Source organism: Tiliqua scincoides, chromosome 2 (genome assembly GCF_035046505.1).
Source record: "Tiliqua scincoides isolate rTilSci1 chromosome 2, rTilSci1.hap2, whole genome shotgun sequence".
Lineage (NCBI taxonomy): Eukaryota > Metazoa > Chordata > Lepidosauria > Squamata > Scincidae > Tiliqua > Tiliqua scincoides.
In genome coordinates this window covers 124,617,442-124,637,340 of record NC_089822.1, presented here as the reverse complement: position 1 = coordinate 124,637,340, position 19,899 = coordinate 124,617,442, and the positions used below count along the sequence as shown (strand labels likewise).

At 46.8% G+C, this 19,899-nt stretch overlaps 2 pseudogenes; one reads left to right on the top strand and one right to left on the bottom strand.

The window, feature by feature from the left end:
- Positions 1–3,564: 3,564 nt before the first annotated feature.
- Positions 3,565–3,681, bottom strand: LOC136642802 (5S ribosomal RNA; annotated as a pseudogene).
- A 15,662-nt stretch (positions 3,682–19,343) lies between these two features.
- Positions 19,344–19,463, top strand: LOC136642789 (5S ribosomal RNA; annotated as a pseudogene).
- Positions 19,464–19,899: the final 436 nt, after the last annotated feature.

Below are 19,899 nucleotides of genomic sequence, written 5' to 3'. Positions count from 1 at the left end.
GGGTGTGTGTGTGTGTCCCCAGTCCATTGGTGTGCGCACCCAGCTGCTCGCCACTTCCAGTGGTGACCAGACCCATGCACCGGCCTAGTCACATTTGTGACAGCCGTAAAAGAGTTTATGCAGGCGAAATGCATGTTCCGCCAGCACAAATCTTCATTAGAATTGAGCCATCAGAAAGGTACTCAAGACAAAGATTACAGCCTCTTTACACAGTCTAGATCAGGGGTGTCCAAACATTTTGGCAGGAGGGCCACATCAACTCTCTAACACTGTGTCGGGGGCCGGGGGAAAAAATAATTAATTTACATTTAAAATTTGAATAAATTTAAATAAATGAATTTATTAGAGATGGAACCTATATGAATGAATGAAGGTCTTGCAGTAGCTCAAGGCCTACAAAAGGCCTTGCACAACGCAAGGCCAGCCTTTCCTTTGCTGCCACTGCTGCATCACAGATGTGAAACAGCAAGTAGTGGAGGGAGCCCTCGTCCCACAGCTCAGGTGAGAGGTCAAACAGTTGTCCTCATGCTGAGAACAGTTGCATCGGGTCAGCATAGGCTCCAGCAAGTCTCTGGAGGGCCAGAGGCTCATTGGAGACTGGGGGCTCCCCGATGGCCTAACTGGGAGCCCCTGAGGGTCACATGGCCCCCAGGCCAGGGTTTGGGCACCCCTGGACTAGATCCTATAATGTGTTTTAATCCATGGTTTAAGACTCAAGTAACATGTTAAATTATGTTTTTAACCCATCCAGCCAGAAAAAAAAGCCTTAGTATGTTTGTATTACAGCCTCTCTTCCCAGCCAGGTGGCAAGTTCAAGCACTAGTCTATTTTCCAAGCCCAGGCTCCAGCTATACTTTTAACCAGTGGTAATGCTTACTGCTCCAGGCTCAGTTGCTTTGTCCACTCAAATGTTTCAGCTGCCAATGAGTGGATACATCTTGTCTGACATGATCTACTGCACAGAAAGCAGTGTACTGAATGCGCGCCCACAAATACACATTCTGGTGGTGAGGGTTACTGCAACTCAGGGGAAAAATTCAGGGGATGCTCTTGGGAAGTGAGGTTGCATATGGGCAAAGGACGCAGATAGATTTTGGGGTCCTGCCTGTTTTCACCTTTCCACCCGTTTCCGCATTTATACCACAGTTTCTGAATGCTCAGAATGCTTCATACGCGTCCTTAATAATCCTTACAACATACCTGTAAGGAAGCCAGCATCATGGCAATGTTATGACTATGGTGGGGATGGCTTGGGGCTTGTGAGTGAGCCATCTCACTGTGTCAGTGCTTGCGGGTAAGGTGGGAGAGCCAGAATACCCATTCCAGTCTGATGGCCCGGCAAAGAACAGGATAACAAAACGGGGAGCTTCTTTTCTTTATCAAGGACAAAATTATACACAAAAGCCCAATGGTTGCTTTTCCTGGGGAAAAGGAGCTTTCAGGGGAGGGGAATTTAGAGTGGAATAGTAACATGGGGAGTGAAGTGCTTCCTTCAAGTTTCTCTGCTCCCAAATCAGCCCACTGCAAAGTTCTAGGCGCCTTTGGAGAGATAAACATTTGGGTGAGAAGGTGACTGGAAAGAGGCAAGGCCAGAAGAGTAAATCATATAGAAAAGAGCAAGCAGACTTATCTGTTGGTGGATACTTTTGGTGCAGAGGAGGTTTCATGGTTCAACTGGTTTCTTTTTTACTGCCTTTAGCAATTGTCTTGCGGAATAATAATGCGTTCCGACAAAGAGACTGGGAATGACTCATATACCCAGGGGTAGGCAACTGGCAGGCGATGGGTTAAATCCAATCCAAGAACTGTCTGCCATTTGGCCCACCCTTCACCTATGTGGTTCAAGCAGAAGTCTGTTTAGCCCCAGCAAAGCTGGCTTCAGTAAGGAGATGAAACTGCCAAAGAAACACAGGCTGTGCCACACATATGTTTTCTGCCGTCTCCCTTTCCCTCCCCTAAGAGGTGGCATGCCAGTTGAGGGCTTCAGCCTCCGCTAATTATGAGTGCGCTGGCAGCGGCTACTGAACAAAGGAAAGGGCAGAATGCTTATCAAGGTGCTCCGCCTAATTCGTCGCCCTGTTCCTCAGGGCCAATCTAGCTGCCCATCACTGCTTTACATCTGCCTCTTCCTTCCCCCTCAGTAATATACCCTGTCACTTCTCAAGAAATGCTGCCTGGTTGGGACCAACCACATCAACCACATGAAGTGGTGAAATAAGGGAACTAACCTCAAGCTGCTGTTCCATGGATCTCGTGAACACTCTGCTTCGGAGATTGTAACTGGTGAAGGCTCTGCCATGTGTGTTTCGGACAGGGCAGGATGAAGGGAGATTTTGGAGAGAGAAGAGGTGAAACAGATTTCCCATCACACGGGAGCAGGGGTGTGAGAAAGGCTCCTCATCCGTTTGGGGGGGGGAAGGTTCAGTTTATTCTTCCCACACATCTAATCAAGAGCCAGAATGGTAAAGTAGTTTGGGAGCTGGATTTGGACCTGAAAAATTCAGGTTCAAATCCCCTCTCAGCCATGAGGTTTCCTGGGTGATTTGGGCCAGTCATCAACTCTCTGCCTCACCTACCTCACAGGGTTGTTGTGAGGATAAAAAGAAGGAACAATGTACACCACCTGGAGTTCCTCAGAGACAGAGCGATATGGTAATCCCTGCATTGTAGCTTAGCAGCTGAAGCCGAGAGGGAGTATAATGCCCAAAGCCCCTTAGTTTGAATTCATGGCACAGGTGAGCTTCAAAATAGGGGTGTCTCAATTTGAAGACAATACCCTTGACCACTAGGTTACACCACAGCCTCACCTCTTGTTCACCATGGACCTGAGTTTGATTAGGGCCCCTGAGCTGCTTGTTGATGCCAAAAGCTTACTTCCACTGTTAAGCCCAGGGGTCTCGAAACTTTTTGGCCAGAGGGCTGCATCAAATATCTGGCGTGGTGTGGAGGGCTGGAAAAAAAATTTAAATAATAAAATTTATATAAATAAATAAATAAGAGATGGAACTTAGATGACTGAATAAATGAATGAATGGGCTCATTCATTCAACCTCTCTGGCCCTCAGAACATCCTCCAGACACAATCAGAGCACAATTCTAGTCCTGTTCAGTTGAGTGGGCCAGAGGCTTTCAGGGGACAAGAGGTTGGCCGCAGGCCAGAAAGAGGCTTGCTGCGGGCTGCATCTGGCCCCCGGGCCAGGGTTTGGAGACCCCTGGTTAAGCCCATTATCAATAACAGGCATACATATAATTTGGAGTTGGGGCCTAAAATGCTCCTCCTTTTATAAATTATCTTTACACCAGATCCGCTCCTCTGGCCCTCCTTTCCAGTCAACATTTGCTTCCCTAATGCTGTCCCTCATTTCTCAATTTCCTTTCTGTTTTCCCCCATCCCCTTTCTCCTTTCCTTCCAAGAGCTTTCTCTGTAAGCAGGACTGCAGCGGAGCAAGGACTTCCTAAGGCATTGCTCCAAGACCCCTGCCAGCAACAAGACTTAAGGGCAGTCTGTGCATCACAATAAGATGGTTTGGTTGGCAACCTTCAGTCTCGAAAGACTATGGTATAAGCCTACAGCACCCGGTATTCCCAGGCGGTCTCCCATCCAAGGACTAACCAGGCCTGACCCTGCTTAGCTTCCAAGATCAGATGAGATCAGGCATGTGCAGGGTAACAGTTGCTGCCAAACTGACAAAATGGACTGTTCCAGTTCTAACTAGAGATAAGAAATATCATGCTTCCTCCATGTATGCTTCTCAATGTGTTGTTTTGTTTTTAAATCTGCAGATAGCTGAGCAGCACATCAGAAGAAAAGTCTGAATCCCAATCTTTGACCACTGTGCTGGCCTGTGCTGCAGTTTTTAATTGAGGGGAAGATTTAAAAAAGAGATCCCATTCTCAGTCTGAAGTGGTGTAGTTTATTCTACACATCAGGATCCCACCACCTGGCCTAGTGGAAGGTCCCTAAAGCAAGGATAGCTTTTTGTTTCCCATTTCCTGGAAGAAAGGAAGGTGAAGGGAGAGAGGGACCAGAATGTACTTGTGAGAACCAGATCTCCCCTTACTTGCCATGCCCAGATCTCCATTCTTTCAAGCTGATTCCAAAGAAAGCTATTGGGCTCCTACGTTTGGCCCAGAATGAAAACTGTACCCTTTGGTTAGGTCGCGTTTGACTGTTAGGAATGCGCTCCTCCCATTGGTACTTTTCCACTGTGTCATGTTGCTCTGATTAGTGGTAGATGCTTTAATATTGATTTTCTTGCTTACTTTTTTTATGTTACTCTGCTATCGATTTTAACATGTTTCATACGATTGTCGTATACGTTTCGGGAGCATTGGCTGAGGTGCAGTATAACAGCCTCGTAAACAAATTAATTAAAAATGTAACGACATAGGCCATGTCCCTTCCTTGGCAGTGGTGGCTGGGAGTTGCAGAGAGCACTGCTGCATGGGTCTCTTGAGGACAGGCAAGTATACATTACTCCCTTCTGCTTCCCAGCAGACTGGGCAATGCGTATAATGCAAGATTTGCTATCTGATTTATTCTGCCAGTGTGGCTTTTGTTTTTGGTCACAAAGCTGTCACAGAAAGATTGTCCTGCCATTCCACTCCATCAGTTTCCCCTTGCTACTTTCCTTCCTTGTTTAAAAATAAAAAATAAAAATTCAGAAAACCTGAATGATGGAAGCACAATGAATCATTCAAACACAGGTAAATGTATGCAGATACAGTGCATCAAAAAATCTTCATGATTCATCTGATCACAGAACCTGGTTTTCCTTCAGTGGAGATTTTCTAAAAAGAAAAATACTGGTGCTCAAGTCTAGATGTGTGAGAAGAAGTTCTTCTAACCATGTGTGCTGCTCTGAGCTTCTTAGAGGAAGGACAGGATAAAAATGTTAAGTAAATAATTACAGTTGGGGAGGTGCAATATGTCTCTGTGAGCAGAGAATGAAAAGACACACTGCCACCCTCTACTGTGCTTTACATGATTGACTAGATCCTTTAGCGGCACATGTGGGGGCACCTGATCACATCAGTGTCCTCGTAGTAGTGTCTGAAAATTTCTGTACTCTGAGACAGTACTAGGGATGGTGGAGTTAAACAGGAAAGGGTTAGAAGCTACCTGCTTCTTGGAGGAAGGCAGGGGGGAGGGACAGATTTTTCCCTTCCTGCCAACCATTCTACTGGTTGCAGCTAGTTTACACTGTGCCAAAGAACTTCGCAAATAGAACCTGCTCATGGGCTGGATTGGATGGTATTTTTAAGTTGGAACCAACCCTACACTTTAAGGTGCACACTCCTGCTTAAAAATAGGAGAAGCAGCATATGTAGTGATACCAGACCAGAAAAGATCCATCTGAAATGTTGTGCGGTTCTTGAAAGGCAGAACTTTTCTTTGATTGTAAAAATCCCTACGGGGGTTTAGAACAGCCTGCCCCTGTAAACTGCCTTGAATTAAAGTCTGAGGAGAAATCTGATGACCACGAAAGGCGGTATATAAATACTTGTATTATTATTATTATTATTATTATTATTATTATTATTAGGGGAACAGCTCTAACTAATCTCCTTATCCCAGGAAAGAGAGAGACCACCATGTGTACACACACATCAGAACTCCTGGGTCTACTTCAGATTTTAAAGTATTGTATAAACCAACTGTCTACCTATGTATTTTGTCCTGTCCATCTATGCATTTTAGCTTTCTTGGTCACAGTGAAATGTGATAAAGAGACAAAACCTCATGACTGGTTTTTCCAATGACTGATGATGTTCCCATGCTGAGCTGAGCACTAAGGGCCCAATCCAGGTCAGACTATGCAGTGCTGCTGACAGAGTATGTCCTGCATACTACAGGGGGTGGGAACTAGACAGCCCAGGAGAAGTAAGTGAAAATCTTTTTTTACTGATCTCTCTGTAGGACATCTGGCCTCCAATAGGCCACCTTGGACCTATGGCAGGAAGCCCATACACACAACTGCTGCCGTAATTCTCCCCCTCTCACCCCTGGCCTGGTTCACTCCCCACCCTGACTTGCCCCCGATCTGCCTGTGCCACTCACATGATGATGATGGGAGATGGAAGAGGTACAGCGGGGCTGCCGTCGCCCATGTGTAGCCTCTGGCCCTTTGCCCTGGTGGCCATAGCCCCCCAAACAGCAGAGCAGATTTCCCATCATCAGTCTGGAACTTATGCTGAGAGGGATCTCATGACCCTAGGCCTGAGCTTTAAACTTCCTTCCAGGGCTGAGTCCTGTCTCTAATGACACCCTGGCTTTTAGGTCACAAGCTGTGGCTCCTGGAGGATGAAATGGGATTGGAATAGTGACGTATTGCAAAAGCTGTTATACAGGCTAGAAGATTTGCCCTTCCATATGATCTAGCATGGCAGTTGTATGTACTTATTTTGCTATGTATGCTGTTTTGTGAGCATTTTTTGTTGAAAAACCAATATATAAATATTCTGAATAATAATATCCCTTTGCTCATATTTTCCGCCAGGTTAATGGACAACTCTGAAAACAAGCTTCAGGGCTGAATGTGAGAGAAGCCCTGCTAGAGAAGCCTAAAGGTCAGCAGGATGCTTCCTACAATAGTTGCAACTGTTACCCTGCACATGCCTGATCTTGTCTGATCTCGGAAGCTAAGCAGGGTCAGGTTAGTACTTGGTTAGTACTTGGATGGGAGACCACCTGGGAATATCAGGTGCTGTAGGCTTATACCATAGTCTTTCGAGACTGAAGGTTGCCAACCAGTTGGCCAAACGTGTGCAGGAAGCTAACATGACACCTACTGTTGCTCCCCAGCAACAGGTATGCTGGCTCTGTACACAGAGGCTCTGTGTAGCCACTGATCCAACTTTGGGTCAGCTTTTAAGAGTTTAGGGCTGGCCTATAAGGAAAAGGAATAAAACAGAGTTAGAACTCCGAGAGGGAAGCAACAGGTGGCCAAGCCCAGTACGCCTGAGAGCGGCCATGTCCTTCCCCCTCTCCTCTCTATCCTTCCATTCTTCATCCACCCTGCTTCTTTCTCTGCTGCACTGGGTCTTATCTATATTTCAATGCATCTTCAAAGGCAGGTGTCTAAAGAGACAGACAGCATGCAAGATAAAAAGGAGGGAGGGGGGGAAAGGCAGGCGAGGTTAATTGCTAATAATTTTAGAACAGGGAGGAGTAGGTAACCATGTTGAGAGGGTGGGAGGGAGGTAGAGGAGGAAAATGTGGCACTGGGAGACAGATCAGTCGCGGAGTGCATGATCCCACTGACAAGTCCATCCCCACCGGGCCTGATCCACCCTCCTGTTCCCAATCATGGGGAACTCTGCTCCTGCTGAATTTCTGCCTATCATGTGATTGCTAAAGGCAAACAAGCACTGTAAAAAATGTTATTTTATGCTAGATACTGCAGCGAGTCATGGACTCTTTGCTCACAACAGGAGAGGAAACTGAGCGCTTTCCACATGCGCTGCCTCTGACGCATCCTCGGCATCACCTGGCAGGACAAAGTTCCAAACAACACAGTCCTGGAACGTGCTGGAATCCCTAGCATGTATGCACTGCTGAAACAGAGATGCCTGCGTTGGCTCGGTCATGTCGTGAGAATGGATGATGGCCGGATCCCAAAGGATCTCCTCTATGGAGAACTCGTGCAAGGAAAGCGCCCTACAGGTAGACCACAGCTGTGATACAAGGACATCTGCAAGAGGGATCTGAAGGCCTTAGGAGTGGACCTCAACAAGTGGGAAACCCTGGCTTCTGAGCAGCCTGCTTGGAGGCAGGCTGTGCAGCATGGCCTTTCCCAGTTTGAAGAGACACTTGGCCAACAGTCTGAGGCAAAGAGGCAAAGAAGGAAGGCCCATAGCCAGGGAGACAGACCAGGGACAGACTGCACTTGCTCCCGGTGTGGAAGGGATTGTCACTCCCGGATTGGCCTTTTCAGCCACACTAGACGCTGTGCCAGAACCACCTTTCAGAGCGCGATACCATAGTCTTTCGAGACTGAAGGTTGCCAATACAATGCTAGATAGAGTAAGCGCAAAACAGTATACATTCTGTGAATCCAATGCAAGAACCAAAAAAAAAAAACAGAATGTCAAGCTTCCATTTTTAAAATATTAACATTTTTAAAAATACAAAAATTAAGGCTGCAATTCTGTGCATACTTGCCTGGGAGTAAGCCTGACTGAACACAATGGGACTGAGCAGGCATGCATAAGATTGGGCAACAAGTTCCCCAGACTTGGATGGGAGACCGCCTGGGAAAACCGGGTGCTGTAGGCTTATACCATAGTCTTTCGAGACTGAAGGTTGCCAACCAGGGCTATAAAGGTGAAATCTGAAAAATATGTGATCATGTCCAATGCAAACTCTGGTTCAGTGGTGGCCCGTATACTTTACTGCTTCTTCCCTGACAAGAGAAACATTTATGCAGAATGAGCAATTATACGTTTAATTTGTATAATTTTTTCAGTTGTGATGCCAAATTTGTGCTAAGACTCAGCTTGGATTACCTTGGCAAAGTACTTTGATTGTTTTTAATGACTACACCCACTATGATGACAAAGAAAACTACGTGAGGAACAAGCCTGTAATGGGCAGCATCAAGCAAGTCAAATGACGCTTATGTGCTATCTTTGAAATCTTCTCTGAGAAAGCAAAGTTGAAAGTGTGTGCCTCTTGATGGCCCAGAAAACCTATTTCTGCATATAAATGAGCATGTTTTTGTTGTCCTACAAAAACAAAAGTATACGGTAGCGGCAGGTAGCGGCACTATAGCGGCACAGGTAGTGGCACTGTGGCAAATAAGCTCTACTATTAGGTACTGATTATGTACAAATGAGCAACCTTTCCAAGCAAGGAAACAAGTACCTCAACTATTAAGACTGGTGAGATTCAAGTTCAAATCCTGACTTGTCCCAATCCTAAGCAGTGCGTGCCGGCTCACTGCTGGCACATACATAGTGCTGGAGCTTTTCCAGCGCAAGCCTGTGCTGGGACAGTACCTGTGGGAGGCTGGCAATCCGCCACCAGGGGCTTCTCGCGAAGCACCTGATGGGCGGAGAAGGCAAGGCAGGGGGAGGTGGGGAGGAGTCATTGTGGTGTGGGTGGAGAGCAGGGGACGGTGTGGCAGGGGGAGGGGGTTTGGGATCGGCAAGCTCAGCTCTGCTGATCTGGAGCCCTGTGTCAGGCCACATGGCCTGACACTGGACTCCTTGATTCTGCAGCGGCTAAAGAGCAGCGGCAGAATCAAGGAGCCCCATTGCAAGGCCCATTGCAAAGTCCCCTTCCCCCAAGGAGCCACCAGCGTCTGCCCAGTGTATTCATGATACCACGGCAGTCATTTTTGTGCCACGGCAGCCCTCTGCACCAGGCAGCTCAATATTGGGCTGTCAGTCCCCAAAGCTCATCTTTGGCCAATCATAATAGATCTACGAAGACAATATAGCATCTACTGCACTGATGTGAGATTCAGGAGAGGCCCCCTGACAGTGTGCTAGTACACTCTGCCAATGCAGTCCTGAAGTCCTGCCCTTGAGCACAACAGAGTGCTTCTGTGCAATATCAAATGCTGTGCCCAGGGAAAGATCCCTCCCAAAGGCCAGACATTCAGAATTCCTGATCGCATGGATGCCGTTTCCTTGGGCACAGCACTTACCTTACTATTTATTTAAATATTTGTATTGCTACATTCTGCCCCCAGAGCGGCTAACGCCATAAGTAAAAACAAGCACTAAAACAAAGTAATCAAACACACTGTAAGGAAGGCACAAGCAAACACGTAAGTATTGTTGCTGTACGCAAACACTATACGTTTGGGGGCAGGGCTTTTGGAGTGCACTAGTTTGCAGTGGGGCTTATGCTCTCACCCTCCCCAACCATGATTTTGTGTACCCAGATAATATAATGTCCAAAAAGGACAACTTTCTCAGTCGAAACTACTGCACACAATTGTTGTGAGGCTAAAAGCGAGCAGGATGGGGGAATGAACCATTTACACGGCTGCCACTGTTGGCTCCATAAAAGAAGGGCGGAATAAAAACAGTAAGGGATGAATAAGAAGGCACAGTAGAATGGAATAGTTTAGTGGGGTCATGTGTTGGCCTATTTTGTCCCCAGTCCTGAGGAAGGATGCAGGACCTAGCTCAGACACACCTTGTGGAGGACCTGTGACCTGCGATTCATCAATCCAAACACAGCCCTCTAGGCTGCCTGCCTGGAATTGCAAGAGCATGGAGGTCTTTAATTCAGACCCTGGCAAACCACAACCTCCAGCTGGAGGGCTTGCCTCAGCTGGGTGGGGCACAAGGCATACCAGACAGGCTTAGCCAGCTGAAGGAGCCTAGGGATTATCACCTGCTCTGATTATAGAAGGAAGAAAACAGGGAAGCAGATGGATGGCCAAGGCAATAGTTGTCACATAAAAAAATAATAACGCACATGAGTTGGGGCAGGGGAGATAATCTGCCACCATCTCTTCTAGCAGTTATTAAAGCTCCAGTTGATGCATATTTATGGGGCCCTCCCGATACCTGGTACAGGGGACCCCGCTGGCAGCACAGGAAATTACCAGGAAATTAGTGTTGCAGCTGATATGACATCTGGGCTTAGGCGACCCAACATCCTCCTCTCCCAGCCATTGAAAATGCATTGCGTCTGTCGACTGAGACTGTATGGTGTGTGATTCTACCTTCCCAGAGTTCTTATTCTGGGGTGATGAAGAGGATTTCAACTGTCTGGCAAAGGAGATATGGAGACATATCCATTGGCAATCCGTTGGGGGTCTGTAATTGTGAAAAGGTTAAGAACCCCTGAGTTTGAGAGAGGGTGAATGAGAGAACTGATGGGGAGATTGAGTGCTGGGAAGAATAGGAAAGACATTAGTTTCCCCAAAGATCTTGGCTTTTGCACTAGTACATCTAGGAATTATGCACAACTGTGACCTATGTATCCATTAATGTCATTCCCACATTACAAAAACATGCATCTACAGTCCACTTCCCTACAAGTATTTTCAGAACAATTGCAATATAGGACGGCAAGCAAAATAAGTTCGCAAATCATCAACCTTTGAGGGGTGATCTAACTGAAAGTGTTTTCTCAATGGCTCTTGGCGTCTGAGGACTACTAACTTAACCTCATCTGCTTGGGTAGGAACTGAAAGATACAATTTGGCCATTTGGAACATCGCCAAGGAAAGTGAAACCAGACTGTGTTTGGCAGATGGCTGGTAAAAAGCATCCTTGGGGAAGGCTGTAAGGGCAGCATACTGTTGCTTTTGGGGGGAAGCTGGCACCGATTTAAAAACTAGAACCGTATGTCCAAGTGCCTGTCTGCAACTTGCCTCCCTGAATGGATACCGGTGAAACACCATAAGTTTTCAGTACTCTCTCCTCACAAAGGAACCAGCTTGACGAGAAGCGGTCTGGGTAAGGTTTAGCTGAGTGGTCTGCTATGCATATGTAGAAGGCACAACATTCAAGCTCTGGCATCTCCAGGCAAGGATAGGAAAGACCCCCTTCTAGAACCCTGGTGAGCACTTGCCAGTCAGTGTTGACAGATTAGAGTTTGAGGACCAATATCTGACTCGGGGCCCAATCATGTCCAACCTTCCGGTGCTGATGTAGCTGCAATGCAGCCCCAAGTTAAGGGAGCAACTGTTCCCTCACCTTAAGGAGGTCTCTGTGACTGCCTCTCCACCACAGGATGCAGCACATGCCCCTTTAGCACTCCTGCATCAGTGCAGGAACGCTGGATAGAACTGGGCCCTTAGTATAAGGCAGCTTCCGTTGTTCATGTATGTCTTGCCACCCAAGGAAGTGGTAAGTGTGAAACAAATGGAAAGAAGCCTCTGTCTCTTCCTGACTTCTCTCAGCAGCTTCCTCTGTTGGCTACTTGCCTGACACCGCCTGTTGGGTTAGATCAGGGGTGCCCAAACCCTGGCCCTAGGGCCACTTGCAGCCCTTGAGCACTCCCAATCTGGCCCTCAGGGAGCCCCCAGTCTCCAACGAGCCTCTGGCCCTCCGGAGACTTGCTAGAGCCCACGTTGACCTGATGCGACTGCTCTCAGCATAACAGCCAACTGTTTGACCTCTCACGTGCGCTGTGGGATAAGGGCTCCCTCCACTGCTTGCTGTTTCTCATCTGTGATGCAGCAGCGGCAGCAAAGGAAAGGCTGGCCTTGCTTTGTGCAAGGCCTTTTATAGGCCTTGAGCTATTGCAAGATCTTCATTCATTAATGTAAGTTTCCATGTAAATTTATTCAAATTTTAAATGTAAATTAATTCTTTTTTTCCCCAGCCCCTGACACAGTGTCAAAGAGATGATGTGGCCCTCCTGCCAAAATTTTGGATACCCTTAGGTTAGATCGATGATTTTCAACCTTTTTCATCTCAGGGTACAATGACAAGGTGCTAAAATTCTCAAGGCACACCATCGGTTTCTTGACAACTGACAAGGCACACCCATTAACAGCAGGGGCTTGCATTCCCCAGTGGCCCTACTAACAAATGACCCTCCCCCAAACTCTTGCGGCACACCTGCAGACCATCCACGGCAAATCAATGTGCCACGGCACAGTGGTTGAAAATGGCTGGGTTAGATTATGAAAAGCAGCCGGGCAAAGACCCCTTGCATGGCTGAGTTTTTAGCAGACAATAAACAGATAGATCTCCTTTCCCAAAAGAAGAACACATGGCAGTAATCAGACAAAACAAGCACAATGAGGGGCGGCTTAAAAAGAATTAGGTTCTTATTAGGTCAAGGCTGTTCCCTGACCAATCTTGGACCTCAGAGAGACGCTGAAGTGACAGTGGCATTCAGCTCCCTTTCTCTACATCTTCCTCAGAGTAGACTATGCATGCATTGGCCAAAGCCCTGGTGTACCGGTAACTGCGGCTTAGCCTGCTCCCATGTTTCTGTCTTTCTCCCTCTCACCTCCCAAGCTTCCTTTCACAGCAGGAGCTTGTAAAAGAAGTGATGAAAGGGAATTGCAAAACACTCAGCAGCTCAGGCAGGTGCGATCAATGGTACGTGGGGTAGAAGAGGGTGCTGGCCATGCGCGTACACGGAGAAGGGGGGGCAGGGAGGGACGCACTGCAGTTACGACTGGTACCCTGTTCCAGTTCAGTTGTCCCTTGCTATAGCGAACAGTCTCCCTGGATCAGTCTCCCACATCACTCATTTCCCCAGTCCTTGAAAGAGATCTGGTAGACCACAGCAGTGGATTTTTGGCTTTATGAAACCCTCCCTTGTGAGTGATAGAAATTCCACACACAGCTCAAGAACCCATATTGTTGAAAGCGTGGAAAGTGTGCTTCAATATTTAATCCAGCAACCCTCACTGTATGTGCAGGACAGCCTTGCGCAACTTCCTCAGAGTTCTGGAGTACACGTTAATACAGGTTGCCTGTGACACACTCTGCAGGATGAACGCAGGCTTTTAGGTTATGTGGGGCGTGCAGTGAAGTGCACAGCATGTCAGCCTGCCAGATTTAATTGGACCCAGGCAGGGCAGGAAAATCCTAGATGCCTGGTCAGCAGAGCTCCTAAAAGTTTGATGCTGTTGCTTGAGAATTTTAAATATTTTCTCCCAATTCCCTACAGAGCTGGTTCCTAAATATTTGATAGTTTAGCTCTTGGTCAGGCTTTCGAGGCCAGCATTCCGTGCCAGAGGTAGGGGTCAGAGTGCTAAACTAAGGCTGAAATCCTATGTACTCTCACCTTGGAGCAAGCCCCAATGAATACAGTTGGGATTACTTCTGAACCAACATCTACTGTATACAAGGATTGCACTGTTAGACCAGGGAGATCCAAGTACAAATCCCTGTTCTGCTGTGAACCCCACCAAAAGCCACATTCCTCAGCCACACAGAGCCTAGCTTTGCCACTGAAATGACAGACACGTACATCAGGAGATTAAACACTAGCTCAATTGTCACCTTATTCTAAAGATGTTACATCTGTTTTCCTCCACAGAATCTTCAACTTCAACGCAGGCACCAAATCACTCGGTTCTTGCTCCAGTTCATACTTAGTATATAGTTAATCCAGTTCTGTGTCTGAGTCAAGTCCTATGGATTTCAATCATCGTAAAATCCAAAAGGACCCCAGTTCATTCTCTGGTATGATATGAATCAACTCAATATACTTTCACGCACACTTTTCCACTGGAAGTTGAGTGGATTGCTTGACCTGGTTCTCATTTCCTTCTACCGACTTCTACTACTGTGCGTAGACTGACCTCTACACACAAGAGACTTAGGCCCAAATCCTAACCAACTTTCCAGCACTGGCATAGCGGTGCCAATGGGGCATGTGCTGCATCCTGCAATTGGGTGGCAGTCACGGAGGCTTCCTCAAAGTAAGGGGATGTTTGTTCCCTTATCTTGGAGCTGCACTGCTCTTATGTGGGTGCTGGAAAGTGGGTTAGGATTGCGCCCTGAATCAACTTTCTGCTACAAGCTCAAACAATTCAAGGCCAGTAGGTCCAGTATTGTTTTTGTGGAAGTGGGATTCCTTACATCCTGTTGATGAGGGTTACTCTCTGATTGAAGAGTTCCACCCACAGCCACTGCTTGAGCTGTGTCATAAACGGTTAATCAGAGTGTGGCTACTGAGCTCTCATAAGCTTAAGCTATTGCATGTATGAGCTTTGCTTGTGGATGTGCAGACTGCAGGCACATTTATTCAGATGTACATACATCCCACTGCTTTCAATGGGGTTTACTTTCAAAGAAGTGGGCTAAAAAGGAAAGCCCCCATCGAGTTAGAAAATTTTTTTTTATATAACAGGTACATGATTGGTCCACATCTCACCAACTGCACTTGCTATACACGGGCTGCTTTTGCAAGGCAGATTAATTGTATTTTTCTATTTCCTATGTCAACACGATGCCATGATATTAACACACATTGAACCTCCATGACCAGTGATAGTAAATTTCTGAGCGACAGGTACTGGAAACAAAACAAGGGGTGGTTATCACTTTTATGCCCTGCTTGTCTGTTTCTTAGCATTACCTAGTTGCCAGCAGTTGGAAAGAGAATGATGGACTAGACCAGGGGTGTCGAAACTTTTTGGCAGGAGGGCCACATCACCTCTCTGACACTGTGTCGGGGGCCGAGGAAAAAAGAATTAATTTACAATTCAAATTTGAATAATTTTACATAAATGAATTTATTAGAGATGGAACTCTGAATGAATGAATGAAAGTCTTACAATAGTTCAAGGCCTATAAAAGGCCTTGCATGAAGCATGACCTGCCTTTCCATCACTGCCATTGCTGCATCACAATAGCAAGCAATGGAGGGAGCCCTCATCTCACAGCTCATGCAAGAGATTGAACAGTTGCCCTCATGCTGAGAGCAGTTGTGTTGGGCCAGCATCGGCTCCATCAAGCCTCTGGAGGGCCAGAGGCTCATTGGTCACTGAGGGTTCCCTGTGACCGGATTGGGGGTCCCCAAGGGCCGCAAGTGGCCCCCGGGCCGGGGTTTGGGCACCCCTGTACTAGACAGACACAGCCTTGGACTAGAATAAACTTGCAAAGACCCATTAGGAGGAAAGAAGCTGGGTGTAGAGAGAGAGAGAGAGAGAGAGAAAGAGAGAGAGAGAGAGAGAGATTTGGAGCAGGGAGAAGATTATGCAGTTGGGAGGGATAATTCCAAACAGAAAAAAAGACAAAAAGGGGGAAAGGCTTAAGCAGCAGCATGTATATTTTATTTATTTATTATTTATTTTACTTTATTTTTCAAATAGTTCCAAAGAGCTCAGGGCGGTGTACACAGCTGCTCCCCTCCTCACAACAACCCTGTGAGGTAGGTGAGGCGGAGAGAAAGCGACCGGCCCAAGGTCACCCAGGAAGCATTGTGGCTGAGGGGGGATTTGAACCTAGATCTTCCAGGTTTAAGACCACCTCCCAAACCACTACATCCCCCCCCCAAATGCAACCTCCCCTGGATTATGAAGCTTCTATGAAGGAAAAGAACAGTTACTTCTTTTGGCTTAACAAAAATGGAGGAAAATGTAAGATGCAACTCTATGCCATGGGTAGTTTGGGGGTCCAAGATGGTGCTCTGAAGGCCCTCGTTCAAAGCTTGCCTCTGCCATGAACTTCCTTACAGGGTTATCATAAGGACCAGGATAATATATGCAAACTTTCTAAAGCACTATATAAGTGCTCAGTACTACTGTTATTAGCTTCTACTTTATCATGACCCAGTAGAGCCCTTTCACCTATATTACAATTAATTGACACTTGCATGAGATAATCCCCATCCTTGCTTGCCCCTTCCTTCCGGTCCAGCCCCCCCTTCAGCTTGCAGTTCAGAGCCAGGCAGCCTGGCATTTCCAAAGGTTAGGAGTGAACACACCGCTGGTGACAGATCCCATTTATCTTGGTGAGGGGAAGGACGCCACAGAAGGTTTTAATGCGATTGCCTCAATGAGGCCAGAAGAAATGGCACAGCAAGGCACATCTGTCAGGCCCTGACAAGAGCAGCCCAAGAACAAACCGCTGTTGGGACAAGAAAGGGGGAGTCACAGCCACAAGGGACTCCTGTGTGCGTGCGTGCGTGCAGGAGGAAACAGAAGAAGTGCTGGCAGCCTGCTCCCTTGATCGTGAAAAAGCTCCCTCCAAAAATGTAAATCAGGTGCCCAAGAAGCTCCCAGAGAAATGGCTTGAATTCAGGGAGTTAGCACAAGTCCTTCACGCTGGGGAGGGGGTGACTGAGGGAGCAGCACAAGGCTAGGATGTCAGCCATAGGGCTACAGAGAGAGGTCTCAGAGGCAGCCTGGCATGCTGGGATCTAAAGGACAGATCCACATGCTTGAAAAAGAACATGGTTCAGTCCTCCTTGGACAGCACCACTTTGGAATGCAGGAAGAGACTAAAAGAGACAGGAGAATATGCCAGCATGCCAAGGGCAAGGATTCAAGCTTGACCTTCTCCCTGCTGTATTAGTTTTCTACACGCAGGGAGTTTTAAATCAACTGAATGCAGCAATATGTAGTTAAAAGTCACATGATCTTCCACTTGGATTCTAGGATTGTATCCTGCACTGCCTTTGGCTGCGTAGGTCAATTGACAGGAGCTGGGGCAGTAGGTGAGCATGCATGATTCTGGCTTATCACAACATTATCACAGCTTCTTTACAGTGGGATACTACTATGCTGTGATGACTTCTATCAGCTTGCCACCTCCACAGCAAGCTTTTGGAGGCTCTCTCCCTGTTTCAGAGCATGGTGATCTACTAACACATCCCTTCTACATGAATTGCTCACACTGAGCAGCCCATATGCACAGCACGGAAGGAAAGAAGAACATACAGCAAGGCAAAAGGGAGGAAAAAAAGAAGAGATCTCTCTCAGCAGCACATTTACTAAGTCTGAACTGCTTGGTGTAAATGTTTCACATGCGTGAAACGTACACACACCCATGTAATCATGATAAACTGACCCCCTTGCCATTGTATGCACTAGGCAGCTATTTCTTTCAACTGGGAGTCCAGCAAAGACCCAGAGCTTCACATGACATCTTAAAAGCCACAAAGAAACAATGAAATTGGAGGTGTCATTAAAGTTATTTAAAAGAACAAATAGAAAAAGCCTTTTAAAAAGATAGAAATTAGCCTTTTAAAAAGCCTAATTCCCCACCCACCACTTTCCATTGCAATCCCTCCACAGCACATAGTTTCTAGCCCTTATGACTGCACAGGGGATTGAAAGTATATGGATAAGCTGTGATGAAATATCAGAAGCTGGAGGGAGATGGAACAAGATTGCAGAGGGTAGTTTTCTCTTTGCTCCCGCCCTCCATGATTAGAAGAAACAAAGTAGATTACACAGGCCAACACACATTTTGCTTCCTTAAACATTACACCAATTCCTAGGTATATTTGGAGTGCCAATTCCAAAAATGGCATCTGTTTTGCCCTATCACGTCTAGTTTTGGAGATACAGTATAGCCTCATTAGTGAATGGTTCAAGCAGCTTCCTCATGAGGAAGCCATGCTGTAGGCTTCCTCATGAGGAACCATTCACTAAAGAGGCTATGCCGTGTCTCTAAAACTAGACATGATAGGGCAAAACGGATGCCATTTTTGGAACTGGCACCCCAAATTCATATCAAACCACCATAAAGTTTGGGAAAAACTTTTCTGACCCTCAATTTTGTAGGCCTGTGTTATATAACGTGGGTGAATTTCACATAATTTACAAAGCAATTTTGCGCATGTCCATGCAGAAGTCCCACTGATTTCCATGGAACTTACTCTCAGGTAAGTGTGCATAGGATTGCAGCCTTATACAAAACCACAGAATTCTGTTTTCTTATTGGAAAACTTGGGCTACCTTGACCCAGAAATTTTATTTTAGTTATTTTAAAGAACAAACTAAACCCAGACTCTGGGAAATAACTTGTGCCTGGTTAGCAGTTAACAGAATTGCGTGAGTGCATGCATGGTTCGATCCTGGTAAGAGGATGCAGAGTGCCCATGCTTAGGTGTCTCCACTTTCCCCTGCCAGGGATCCACAGAGGATATAAGGAATGGAGCCACTGATTGGGAGAAAGGGATAAGGGGAACACAAAGTGAAAGAAAAGGCAAGAGCTCCTAAGCTGTAGAAAACGGGATCCAAGGAACTGGAATATTTAGACTTCATTCCTAGTCCATTACAGTAAGTCTCAGTTTTATTTATTTCTTGGAAATCTCATTCTTCCTCCATGGAGTACAGGCCATCCCCCCCCCCCCATTCTCTCAACAATTCTATGAGATATGCAAGGCTAAGAGAGAGCAAGCACATGCAGCTTGAGGTCATGCAGCCCATGGTCATGCACTGAGCTCCACAGCTCAGCAGAATTTGAACCCAAGTCTCCCCAAGTTCTAGTTTTAATACTCTAACTGCACCCAACCACAGCATACCCTCTCGCTTTCCAACTTCACAATGCACCTATGAGGCAAGTTATGCCCACCCTCACAAGACATTCAGTGAATTAAGGAATCACTAGCAGCCGCATCACATATAGACACCAATCTTAGAAGATATGACAGGTTTGAACAACTTGTGATCCACCAAGGTCATACCCAGCAGCAACTGTTACCCTGCACATGCCTGATCTTGTCTGATTTTGGAAGCTAAGCAGGGTCAGGCCTGGTTGGTACTTGGATGGGAGAGCACCTGGGAATATCAGGTGCTGTAGGCTTATACCATAGTCTTCTGAGACTGAAGGTTGCCAACCAGTTGGCCAAACGTGTGCAGGAAGCTAACATGACACCTACTGTTGCTCCCCAGCATGTGTGTGTGCCAAGCTGTCTCTTTATTATAATTACTATTAAATTGATATAGCATCATCCATACAGCAACTGTTACCCTGCATGTGTCTGATCTCGTCTGATCTCGGAAGCTAAGCAGGGTCAGGCCTGGTTAGTTCTTGGATGGGAGACCGCCTGGGAATATCAGGTGCTGTAGTCTTATACCATAGTCTTTCGAGACTGAAGGTTGTCAAACAACAACATACCCAGCAGCATATAGGAGCCTCCTGGTGACACAGAAATGTCCCTCCCTACACATCTTCACTGGACATGTCGCCTGCTTCCGGAACAGCTCCATTTTGGAGCCAATTGGAGCCAAGGGAGAGCAGGTGGGTCCAATTTGCGGCGTTTGCTGCTTCCAGTGACTAGTGCTGCACAGAGACACACACCCCAAGAGCCTGGGAAACACCAAGAGCGCCGCAGAAACGGAGCATGTTGTCCTAGTCAGCCCCCTGTGCATGCCACCAGCTCCCCGATACCCACCGTGGCCTGCCCTCCCCTGCCACCTAGTTCATCTGCTACTGGTCATTCCCTCCTAACCCTGTATTTACAATCCCAGGCAAGCAGTAGCAGCAAAACTAGAAGGCTGGCACATG